This window comes from Condylura cristata, unplaced genomic scaffold, assembly GCF_000260355.1.
Source record: "Condylura cristata isolate star-nosed mole 26May11 unplaced genomic scaffold, ConCri1.0 scaffold00041, whole genome shotgun sequence".
Classification (NCBI taxonomy): domain Eukaryota; kingdom Metazoa; phylum Chordata; class Mammalia; order Eulipotyphla; family Talpidae; genus Condylura; species Condylura cristata.
In genome coordinates, this window is record NW_004567142.1 from 5,913,739 (window position 1) to 5,922,750 (window position 9,012).

General features: G+C 56.2%; 1 pseudogene; it reads left to right on the plus strand.

Annotated features, from left to right (window-relative positions):
* The first annotated feature begins 6,349 nt into the window (after positions 1-6,349).
* LOC101618788 lies at positions 6,350-6,832 on the plus strand (annotated as a pseudogene).
* The last annotated feature ends 2,180 nt before the right edge of the window (positions 6,833-9,012 follow it).

Consider the following 9,012-nt stretch of genomic DNA (forward strand, 5'->3'; position numbering starts at 1 on the left):
TGGGTTGTTTGTGGCCACAGGGTCATCATCTATGCCGTCCGGAACTCGGAACCAGTAGATGTGGGGTTCGGGGGGGTTCCAGGATCCCCTGGGGTAGGAGAAGGAGCAGGGCACCGACACGCACAGCCCCGCCTGCACCGACACATCTCCCCTCATGTGGAGGTTGTACTCTGACATCCGCTGCGGGGACCCTGTGGGGACACAGAGGCTCAGCTGCAGCTCCAGCCCCCGCCCTGCCTCCCCCTTCCCCACTGCTCCCACCCAGAAGGGGGAAGCAGATGGTGCCCTGAGGGAGTGGCAAGCTTGGGGCTCGGGCACCTGAGGATTGGAGTCAGGCTGCGAAAGTGAGGGCAGGGGGAGGCTTTGGGGCTCTGTGGTCACCCAGCTTCCTGTTCCTGTGTGGAGAGGGGCCAGCTGTGTGGGAACCCTCACGCAATCTGTGAGCGGGTAGGAAGTTGCACCCAGAAGCCACAGCGTGCAGACACAGGGGCTCTGATTGACGGCGCAGGAAGCGTCCCCTTGTCAAGGTCGGACACAGAAGCCCCGTTTAAGGAGATCGGGGCGAGCAGGGCACGGAGCTTCTCTGCAGGCCCGGAGAGCCACATGACCCAGCTGCCCGGGTCCCCTGTAAGAGGCCAAGTTGCTGCTCTGCCCAGGGGAGAGGAGAGGAGGCCAGGGGTCCACACAGGCCTGCTGGCGTCCGTTCGGGGGGTCGCGCGTGTCACCCTGACACAGCCTTGCTGCTCCTCTGCCTGTTGCTGCCAGAGGGAGCCGTGCAGAGCAGGGGGCGGCTGAGGAGACTGCAGGCTGTGGGAGAGGAGCTGGCCTGCACACCGGTGGGAGGACCACCTTAATTAAGGGAGGATGTGAGGTGTGTGGGTTTGGGGAGCCAGGTTGAGCACGAGCCCACTGCACCTTTACCGGCTCAGGAGGGGCCCCGGGCAAGATGTGAACTTGGCGGGGGTCCCATTACCGGGCGGCTCATACTTGGAGGGGGGCTAATCTCCAGGAAACTGGGGTCCTGAATTTCTGCGGGTGCGCCCTCCCCTCTGGGGAGCCCCCTCCTTGGTCTTGGTCTGGGCACTCCGGCCAGGCTGAGCTCAGCCCGGGCTTCCTGGCGGGCCTCCAGCTTGCCAGTGCGCATGTGCAAGCCGGGCGGGCAGGCGTCAGCGCTTCCCTCCCTGCTGCGCTGCGCTCTCAGGCTGAGAGATCCACGCATGCGCGGGGGAGAGCACCCCCCCAGAGACCGAGTGGGGAGCAGAGCGGCGGGTCCCCTGAGCCCCACTGCTGAGGGGAGCAGTGGGGAGACAGAGGCTTGCGGCGCCCCGAGCCGCTCCCTGGCCGGGGATCGAACTCGCGCGGCAGCGGCTGCGGCAGCCTCGCGGTGCCCGGACTCAGCCCTGGCCGCCAGGGAGGCCCTGGACCGAGAATTAGAAATATTGTAATCCACCAGCCATGCACAGCTATTTGACGCCGTCTCAGTCAGGCCCAACTTCTCTGGAAATGTTTGGCCACCTGTCTCCTGGCCCCTGGTGGCCCACCAGGTCCCCTGACGCCCAGCCTGGCCTGCGGCTGGCGCCTTGGCAGCCTCTTGCCTTTGCTTCTCTGCTGCCGGGTCTTTGTTGCCGGGCAGGCGGGGAGCCTGGAACCTCCCCTTTCCCTGGGACCACGCTGCTGCAGTCTTCTTTAACTCCCGTTCTTGATTTCGTACCTCTGGGAAAACAGAGTCAGGGGCCACCGAGCAAAAATTCCTCTAACCAGAAGTTTCCTCTCGCTGAAGTTTGCTGCTCGAGCTAAAGGCGAGACCGCCACAAAGGGTGGCCAGGCGCGCCCCCTGCTGGCCAAGGCGCGCTCGGCACGTTGGGCAGTTGAGCGACAGACCGGGGGTTCTCCCCCTGGCTCTCCCCCAGTTTTTTTTAGGATTTATTATTTATGCATACAGAACTGGGGCACAGGCCAGAGGTGCGGGGGGTGAGAGGATTTCCCAGAGACAGCGTGGGGAGCAAAACAGGCAGCTGGACGAAGCACACTGCTGAGGGGAGCAGCGGGCGGTCGGAAGAGGTCTGTGGCGCCATGGGGTCACCTCCGGGGCAGACGGGGATTGAACTCATGCTCAAGTGGCTTTGGCTTCTCAGTGCTGTGCTTTAACCTGCTGCACCACCAGGGAGGGCCCAGGAAATTTTTAAAAATAATGTAATAGTTTATTTTTACATCATTTTGTGCCTTTCCTATCTCAGTTGTAATCCCCGTGGGCTTCCCATCACCAAATCACCCGTGTGCCGTCACCATAGTGTAAGGAAAGTTTAAAAAACCCATTAGCTGTGAGAAATGACAAGAAAAAATAAAATGGAGTTCAAAAATCTAAGGGAAATAACTAAGGAGCAAGTACTGACAAACTTCAGTGGCACTAGACCCGCAAAATACGGCATTTGACATGCAAACTTAAACTCTGTGGCACAGGCCCGCCCTGTCGCGCAAGGGCGGAGCGCAGCACTGTGAAGCTGGCACAGCGCTGAGGACTCCAGCCAGCGGTGAGGGTGTGACCGCGGCTGCCTACTGCCTACGGAACAGCCCAGCTCTAAGGTTCTACCAAAGAGGCGAGTCACAGTCTCTGAGCACCGACAGGATTTCTGCAGTATTTCTGCATCTCTTCTCATGTTCTGCTGTTTGAATTTTAATGCTGCCATTTGGTGTGTAGATAAGCGTGTCTTTGGGTCCTTGGAGGTTCATCTTTAATCTTTATGAAGTAGGTGTTCTTCTCTTTGTGTGTGTAGAAGAACCGGGGTGCAGGCCAGAGGTGCCGAGGTGAGAGCACTCCCCAGAGACAGAGCGGGGAGCAGAACAGGTGGATCCCCTGAAACCCACCGCTGAGGGGAGCAGCGGGGAGACAGGAGGGGTCCGCTGCGCCCTGGGGGTCCCTCCCTGGCTGGGGACTGAACCCAGGCTGAGTGGCTGCCGCTAGCGTGACAGTGCTGTGCTTTAACCCCTGCACCACCAGGGAGGGCGGCGAGCTTCACGTCACCGCTGGCCATTTGTATGTCGGCATTTGAAAAATGTCTAGTCAAGTCCATTTTTAAAACAGGTTATTAGGTTTTTTGCTCTCGAAGTGTCCAAGTCCGTGTATACTTTGGAGATGAACTCCGGTCAGCGACATGGCCTGCAAATGTCTGGTCCCAGCCCGCCTTGTGTGTTTGCACGTCAATTCCTTGGCAGCTTAGAAAACACTCGATTTTACCGCGGCGGCGCACGGGTGATGGGAAGCCCCCGGGAGTACAACTGAGATGCACAAAATGATGTAGAAATAAACTACTATATTATTTTTTAAAAGATGCTATATGTATACAGGAAATAAAATGTTCTACTAGAACAATGCAAAAACAAAACAAAACAAAACCCCAACACACGACGTTATTTCGTGCTTCTCCCGTTGCGCCTGCGCCCACTGGCTGAGACAGGCGAAGAAGCTTCCCTGAGAGCCCCCGGCCGGCGCGCTCGGGCTCAGTTTTGGTTCCATGGGGCGAGCTGGTTTGCGTGGGCGGCATGAGGTGGGCGTCCGATTTCATCCTTGTGCAGGCGGCTGCCTCCTTCCCCAGCACCGCTCGTGGCCCGGGTTCCCTTTCCACACCGTGCGCGTCTTGGCGTCGGCTCCCGCAGGGCCGCGGGAGGGGGCGTCGGGAGACGCAGAGGCCGGATTCTCGGGACTGTTCCTGCGGTTTTTGCAACATGAAAACGAATACCACGGAAGGAGCTCAAGCCGGGGCCAGGCTCGTTGCAGTGTTGGGACGTTCTGAGGGCGCTCTGCCCCCCACGCTGCTGAGTGCCCCCGGCCTGATACCAGCCAGGGCTCTGGGGCGGGGCGCTGCCACCCAGGCAGCAAAGGTGCCTCCCTGCCCCACAGAGGCTGGCCCAAGGGGAGCATTACCTCGGCCTGGGGCAGATCTGGTCAAGAGCGATGATGTCGGTTCATCAGAGCGATGTCACAGACCGTCTTTGCTGTCTCAGTAGAGGCAGACACGCAGAGAAGAAGCGTTAACGAAACGTGTTCATACACGCAAAGCGAATCCATTCACAGTGTCTGCAAGTTGAACAGGCACAACAGACACAATAGTTTAGAATCTTTTCCATGTGGTTCCCCCAGTCCTGGGCCTCCCTGGTGGCGCAGGGGTTAAGTCCCAGAGCTATCAACCTGTCCACAGCCCCTGCAGCATGAGTTCTAGCCCCCGCCAGGGAGCGACCCGCATGGCACGGCAGACCTGTCCTGTCTCCCCGCTGCTCCCCTCAGCAGTGGACTTCGTCGATCTGCCTGTTCTGCTCCCCACCCTGCCTCTGATGAGTCCTCTCACCTCCTGGCCTAGATTCTACTTCTTCTATACATAAAAACAACCTATAAATCAATCAAATCCATCTTCAGTCCCTCCAGAAATAAGCAACATCTTAATTGTTTCATAAGTTTGCTCCTACTCCTCTTTTACTATATCGATAATGTATTTTCTTTTTGTTTTTTAAAGATTAAATATATATGTATAGATATGTGTAGAGCAAGCTTTATGTATTTTTTTTTTTGTTTTTCAGAGACCTAATTGGATTTATTAAATCCAATTCAAGTAGAGGCCCTGTGAAGGGGTTCACACTATGTATTCTCCTTGTTTTCTCCGCAATTGTGTTTGTGAGTCGTCCTGTTGACGTATGGCTCTAGGGCGTTCCTTTTTCCTTCCTGCATAGTATTCCGTCGTGGTGATAAAACACTTTAGCTATTGGCTCTCCATAGACATTTGGTTTGTTTCCCCAGTGGGGCCACGTGATGCTGCTGTGAACCTTCTTGCGCATGTACCTGGTGGAACTGTGCATGAGTATCTCTAGGGTGGAAGTTCCCAGACTCTCTGACTGCAGAAACCCTTTCACACTATTTTTTTTTAAGCCCTAAGTTCCCTCAAGGAGCTTCTGCTTATGCCAGCTATGTTTCTCAGTATTTGCAGTACAAGAAATTAAAGTGGAGGAAATGTCAAAATGTTTACGTGTAACTCATTCTGAAATGACATTTAAAAGTTACCATATTGATGCAAATAGCACACTTAATGAAAACGACCTGGATTTTCAGAACAAAAATTAGCGAGAAGAGGGCTTCTGTTAATAACCGTCGGCAAATGCTCCAGGGTCTGATTCCCGCGGTGCGGCTGCGGCTGGCGGCCCACTCCGCTGTGTGTGCTTAGATGACAGCTGGGGAAGGTGCGTTTTAATGGCCTTCGCAGGCAACCATAGACGTTTTCCTTAGATTCCGCAGCAGAACGTGCTGCCCCCCGTGGGTTCCTCAGCCCTGAGACCAGCTGCCTGCTCAGGCCCGGGCGCTGGAAAAGCAGGTGGAGGGAGAACCGGCCCAGCCCCGCCTGCCTGCGGGAGCTGCAGCCTCCCTCTCGCTCCCTCTCCTGCCCCCGCGCTGGCTCTCAAGCCTGGGACCCGCTGGAGCCCGCACCCTGGGCTGCCGAGTTCTCAGGCTCTAGCCGGCCTCCAGCTCACGCCCGCAGATGTGGGGCGCGTCGCCTCATAACTGCCTGCGCCAGCTCCCCATCACGCACCTCCTGCCCGCCCCAGCCGCTGGCGTCTAGCTCCCCCTGGCCAATGTGCACCTCAGGCCGCAGCCTCCCCCGCATGCCCCGCTCGTCTGGGGGGGGTCGGGGGGGTCTGGCTTCGGGGGCTGCCTGCAGCGGCGCCTCATTTCACAGTATGTGGGGCCCAGGGACCAGCTGCCTGCATCTTGCTGAGCCCCTGGCTGATACAGCTACACGTTTGCGGGTTTCTTGATCTCTGAATCCCAGGCCCAGACCTCCTTCCCCGTCATTTTCCCAGGGCAATTGGAGGAGCGGCCTCCCCTCGCCAGGCCTGGGGGCGCCCCCCTCAGCAGAGGCGGGTTCCTGGTGAAAACCAGCTCACGTTCACTGCAGAGAAAGAAATGAAGTGGTCGCTCGTCTGGACCGTGCAGCTCGCTTCCCTGTGCTCAGGGCCTAAACTTCACCCCGTTGGGGCCCTTGTGATTTCAGGATTTTTTTTTTTTTTAAGATCTATTTGTGCATACAGAGCTGGGGTACAGGCCAGAGGCTCGGGGGCAGCAAGAGGCTTCACCAGAAACAGAGCGGGGAGCAGAACAGGCCGATCCATGAAGTCTACTGCTGAGGGGAGCAGCGGGCGGTCAGGAGAGGTCTGCCGCGCCCTGGGGTCACCTCCGGGGCAGGGATTGAACTCGTGCTGAAGTGGCTTTAGCTTCTTAGTGCGGTGCTTTAGCCCGCTGCGCCAGGGAGGGCCTCAGGCTGGTTTTTAGTATTTTATTCAGTACTTTCCGTTATCAGCACAAGGGTTGGTCAAAATAACCTAGCCTGTGAGGAGGGCCTGCTGTGGTGTGCTGCGGTTCATCATGGAGAGTGGGGCCAGGGGCTGCGAGGTTGTGGTGTCTGGAAAACTCCGAGGACAGAGGGCCAAATCCATGAAGTTTGTGGATGGTCTGATGATCCACAGTGGGGACCCTGTTAACTACTACGTGGACACTGCTGTGCGCCATGTGCTGCTGAGACAGGATGAGCTGGGCATCAAAGTGAAGATTATGCTACCTTGGCACCCGAGTGGTCAGATTGGCCCTAAGAAGCCCCCCCCGACCACGTGAGCATCGTGGAGCCTAAAGATGAGATACTGCCTACCACTCCCATCTCGGAGCAGAAGGGCGGGAAGCTGGAGCCACCAGCCGTGCGCCAGCCAGCGCCTACAGCGTAACGGGGGCCGCCGCATACTGGCTCTGGAGTCTGGATGTTGCTCTGTAAGGACCTTTAATAAATGTGTAAAAAAAGAAAAGAGGAAAGGGCTATCAGAAGCGAGAAAGCCCTTTCCGCTCTAATTTTTTTCCCTAATGTTTTTAAAAAGATTTATTTTTGTCTATGCACACAAGAGCTGGGGTAGAGGCCAGAGTTGGGGGTGTTGAGAGACAGAGTGGGGAGCAGAACAGGCAGATCTGCTGAGGGGAGCAGCAGCGAGCTAAGCGGGGGGGGTCTGCTGCGCCCTGTGGGTCACTCCCGGGCCAGGGATCGAACTGGTGCCACAGTGGCTGGTGACAGCTTGATCGCGCTGAGACTCAACCCCTGCACCACCAGGGAGGCCCCCTTTTTCCTAAGATCTTTGCAGACACTCAGTGTCTCACAGCCACTTGGAAGAATCTGCCCTTAAATCGTGAATGGCAAATCTGACCTTGAGACCAAGCATTTGGCGTTCAGGACAGACGCGCTGGCTACAACAAAGTGCCCTCCCCAGACCCAGTGGCTTGAGCAGCACTGTCAGGGCCTCTTCACCCCTGTGGGCGAGCACAGCTTGTCGCAGCTCCTCAGTGGCTGCGAGCAACGCGTCGGTCCCCGCTCTGCCGTCTCCTCTGAAGCTTCTCCTGGAGGGAACCCGCATCCAGGCCCACTCCCTGGCTCTGTGCAGCACTCACAGAGTCTTGCAGGAGGGCCTCAGCTTCCTGCCAGTCCTGGGTCGCGGGATTCCCTCCTTCGCTGCCAGATGGGCCTTTCCAAAATGGCAGCTCACAGACTGCACTGATGTCACTAGTACAGGAGAGGGGGAGGGGAGACAGGAGGGAGAGGGGGAGATGGCAAGACAGAAGTTCCAGGGCTTTGCAGCCTCGTCTTGGCAGTGAGGAAACATCCATCACTTTTGCCACATCCCGCTGGTTGTAAGCAAGTCACTAGGCCCGGCCACCTGCCGAGGGGTTGGGCTATACACGTCAGGCGAGGCTGTGGGTATCAGGAAGTGGAACATTCTAGAAGGCGGCTTGGCAGTGATGTTAGAGGGTGCCTGTGTCAGACAAAACGACGTCTGCATTCCATCTCGCCCTCAGCTTTCATGAACCATGCGACGCCGGCCCGCCGGGGGCAGGAAGATGGAGCAGCTTCATCGCACGTTTCCCGTATGAAACGTCTCCGGGCCAGAGTCGCTGCTTCTCCAGCGCTTTGCCTAACAAGCTGCCTCTCTGTCAGGCAGGGCCTCTCCCTGTTGTCAGTGAGCCCTGAGATGAGTCGTCTTATTTATTCAGAGTACATTGTAGATTTCTTTTTTCCTTTTCTTTTTTTTTGGTCCAAGCATCCCTTGCAGCTGAAAGAGCTTCCTGCATTTTTGTTTGAGCACAGCTCCAGAATCTCCTATGTCACAGCTTTGTTTTGGGCTGAAGAAGAACAGTGGACACGTGCCTTATCCTTTTGCTCACCCTGTACTGATTACTGCTTATTCTTGTTTCTTTTTAAAGATTTATTTACTTATTTATTTATGCATCCACAAACTGGGGGACAGGCCAGAGGTGCGGGGGTTGGGGGTGGTGAGAGGGTTCACCAGAGTGGGGAGCAGACAGGCAGATCTCCTGAAACCCACCGCTGAGGGAGCAGCGGGGAGACAGGAGAGGCCTGCTGTGCCCTGGGGTCACTCCCCTGCCGGGGATCGACTTGGCTGTGGGCAGCTTCACAGTGCTGCGCTTTAACTCACTGCGCCACCAGGGAGGGCCTCCCCTTATTTGGGGGCACTGGAGAATGTGATCACATTCCTGTAATTTCTATTTCACTCATAGCTTTTGCCACCTTTGTCCTATTAGCAATAAATACTCATTTTCCATAGTCCAGACATTTCATAAACTACACTCAATATTTTGTTAGTATGTGCAAGACAGAAAAATCTCAGCAACCAAATAGAAACCTAGCTGAATTCATTACAAGTCAGATTAAAAGGTATCTGACTGCTCCTTTGTGTCTAAATGTTTCATGGACAAAGAACAGAGGAAGTGCTATACAATATTCCTGTGCACCATTTAATATCAGCCCAACATGTTTTCCATAAATATACTTTAGGGGGCCTCCCTGGTGGTGCAGGGGTTAAAGACACAGTGCTATCAAGCGATCACCAAGCACTGCAGTATGGGTTCGGGGGACCCACAGGTAGCGGGGGACCTCCCGTCTGACCAGCTGCTCCCCTCAGCAGTGGATTTCAGTG